The sequence below is a fragment of the Cyprinodon variegatus genome, unplaced genomic scaffold (genome assembly GCF_000732505.1).
Source record: "Cyprinodon variegatus isolate N-32 unplaced genomic scaffold, C_variegatus-1.0 Scaffold1571, whole genome shotgun sequence".
Lineage (NCBI taxonomy): Eukaryota > Metazoa > Chordata > Actinopteri > Cyprinodontiformes > Cyprinodontidae > Cyprinodon > Cyprinodon variegatus.
In genome coordinates, this window is record NW_015152024.1 from 17,912 (window position 1) to 21,302 (window position 3,391).

General features: G+C 34.7%; 1 protein-coding gene across 1 annotated transcript in view; it reads right to left on the bottom strand.

Moving 5' to 3' along the window:
- Window positions 1-710, bottom strand: part of LOC107103949 (MAGUK p55 subfamily member 2-like) — a gene marked incomplete at its 3' end in the record, with an annotated part of 18,071 nt that extends 17,361 nt beyond the window's left edge. The window contains exon 1 of the mRNA XM_015403817.1: window positions 610-710. The remainder of the gene's footprint in view (window positions 1-609) is intronic.
- Window positions 711-3,391: the final 2,681 nt, after the last annotated feature.

A 3,391-nucleotide genomic window follows, 5' to 3' on the forward strand; every position in this document is an offset into this window, starting at 1 on the left:
TAGAGAGGAAAACAAGAAGAAAAGGGACAAGAAGAGAGGGACACAACCTAGAACAGATAATGGATGTCTATTCTATTAACATTTCTATATCTGGAGAATGGGGCTGTTTTATGTGTTGTCTTCTCAGTCCAGAGGGCCCCTGCCTGTCTTTGCCTAGGGCCCCATATATCCTAAATCCGCTCCTGCTATGACCCGTTATATATTGATAACAGTTACATTAATTCTTAGCTTCTTTAGGTTTAGGTATTAATTTCTTGACATGACTGTAGGTATGAATCCTGTCAGGCTTAGTAGAGCCTAACGGGTCACATATTTTGTCTAAATAAAAGTCTTAAAACAGGTCCTTAAATGTTTTAAAAAGACGCTTTAACCTTTTATACAAAAAAAGATCCATGTTAAATGTCAGTTTGAATTGTTGGCTACTTTTCTTAACATGAACCAGTGCGCATATACCCCCCGTTGTGTAAACAATGGAAGAGAAGCAGAGCTCCTCCAATCAGCCCCAGGGGTCATAAATAAGAAAACATGACGCACCTGCTTCTAAAACGTAGACAATCTGAGCGACCAGAGAACAAAAGACGCTACTTGGCATCTACCCTACAGCCTCACCATCAGCCCGCGCGCATCACGCATCCCTCTCATCATCATCATCATCACCTGCACCTTCCACTAGATCCACCAGCAGATCTCCACAGCAAACAGCAGGTCTGCAGCTTTGCTCGTGTCTGTGGGGAAAACATCCTCCTACCTTTAAAAACAAGCAGACGCGCTTCCCGCTGACTGGATCCGCTGAGCGGCTCTTGTCGTCTTGCTTGTTGGAGACGTGAAAACGGCGACGGTGTCAAAGTGGAGGAAATATACCCGCAAATTCCGCCTAATTTTTCAGAATAAAACTATTTTTTTAAAAAAAAAACAAAAAAAAAAAAAAACACGATAAAAAAACACAGAGCTCCCAGAGGCGCGCTCCCCCGCCCACAAAAAAAAAACAATAAAAAGGGCCCCACAGAGCCCCACCCCCTCCGCCACAACACAAAAAAAAACACCCCAAAACAGAAAAAAGACAAAAAAGAGAAAAAAAAAAAAAAAAAAGCAAAAGCAAAAGAAAAAAAAAGGTAAGAAAAAAGCCCTTCAAACGAAACCCTGGTGAAAAAAAAAAAAAAAAAAAAAAGAAAAAAAAAAAAAAAAAAATGTTAGAACTCTAAATTTAGTCATTTTTACAATTTTTCAAGGCTGCACTTTTAAAAAGATGAAATTGTCCAGTGAACTGTTTCCAAACGAAATTTATTTTTGTTTTACATTTGTGTAAAACAAAAAAAAACAAAACAAAAAAAAAAAATAAATAAAATAAAATCTGTCAAAAGTCTAAAATACAGAGAAACCAGCTGGTAGAGGAATAAGGTTTATTCCTATTGAGCAGTTAGTTGAGCGTGTGGTTTACTATGGAGAGCCGTTTCATTCAGAATTATATTGATAAATAAAAAAATAAAAAAAATTCTGCTATGATGAATTATTAATCAATTTTCTATGTTTTAAATAAATGTCATCATGAGGTAAAACTGAATCATTATTTTTAATCTATTTTCAATATATGTCTATTTCCAGATTAATTAATTTATATCATAAAGTACTTTAAAAATAATACTTTTATTTTGTAAGGGTACTTTATGCATTTCAATGACTTTTATTATTAAATAGTTTTTTTTATTTGAAGGTAATTTTATGTCCTTATATTCAGATGAGGGGCCACTGATCTCTATTTATTCACTGGATTGCTGATTGCCTAAGTGAAGCCACCTGCCACCATATTGGTACTCCCCACTCCCACAGAGATGCGCAGTAAAAATGCCTTCCTGTATCATTTGACTGCAAAAACAAGCAGTTGCAGTTTTCTGGCTGCATGAGTAATTCCACAGTCAGCGGATGTACTAAAAATAAAAATCAATATATACCCCGATGTATTCTATAGTATAGTATGTAGAGTAACATTAGTCTGGCTATCTCAGACTGACTCAAAGACATTGACTGAATTATTAATTGTGACAAGGTTAAAAAATAGAGTAAATAGAAAGTGATTCACTGTAAAATGTCTGTGTAGTAATAATTTATTAAGTGGATGATGCTGTTATTTTTGTACTGTTTGTTGTATTTCTCATTTGAAAAAGTAATGTGCTGAAATATGTTGCATGTTATATTGACGAAAAATAAAAAGCTACTCAAACACTTATAAAGGCTAATGCACAGACACAGCATAACAGTATATGCCATCATTCATGCATAATTTGCAAATAGGAAAATACTATATTATATACTATGGCTTTAAAAGACATGTACTAGTTATTCAGTCGATGTAAAAACTTAATATCATAAATATGTAATTACCTTAACAATGTCATCAATACATACAGTATATATATTACATGTACATAATCAATTTAGGACTTTTGGCACATCTGTATTATTATGCTCCATTAACACATTAACTTTATTGTGATGGATTTGTATAATATGTTACATTACATGATTTAGAGACTTTATTGACTTCATACTGATTATGCAATGTGACGGGCCTATTTTTCTACTTATGCTATAAAACACCAAGTGTGTGTCAAAGTGATGAATTAATCTTTATTTTAAAACTCTCCCTAAAAATGACATCATTTTTGTTTGATGCTTTAGCGCACATATCCTTTACATTGTGACCAGTCTAACTAGGGAGTACCAATATGGCAGCTGGTGGCTTCACTTTAACTCCATACTACCAACAGGCTATTAGCAATCCAGGGAATAAATAGAGAGCAGTGATCAGGGTTATCCTTCTTCCCTCCCTCCCCCAGAGAAGGCGCCTGATTTCTGGCTAGAAATTTTAGATATTTTTTAAGTAAAAATGGTTGCTACAGAATATAACACCTTCAGCAGAGTCAGTCAGTTCAGACTTCTAATGGGTTTAAGTGCCAAACGGCTACATACAAGCCATACATCCCCGATCACATGAACACAAAGGTCTGAGAAATGCCAAGTTCAATTTTAACCTCCATAGAAACGGCCTTAACAACGGTACCAATGTGACATTCTGACATCTATGCGATGAGACACAACAATCTTTAGCAAAAACTAATAAACAGATTATCTACTTTTACTGAACAAAGATTAGAAAAATAACGTTTACTCCTTGATAGAAATTCCATTATAATGCAAATAAAAACAGACAAATTCTAAATGTTTGTTTTTATTCACACAAAATAAAGGAAAGGTGGGTGAAATTCTTTTTTTTTTGCTTGAAGAATCTTCATGTGTCCTGGATGCGATCCAAAGTGAACAACTAGTCCAAATGATCGATAGCTTTGAAACATATCAGCCCGCTTTTCATGTGGAATGTGGTGGGAAAAAAAAT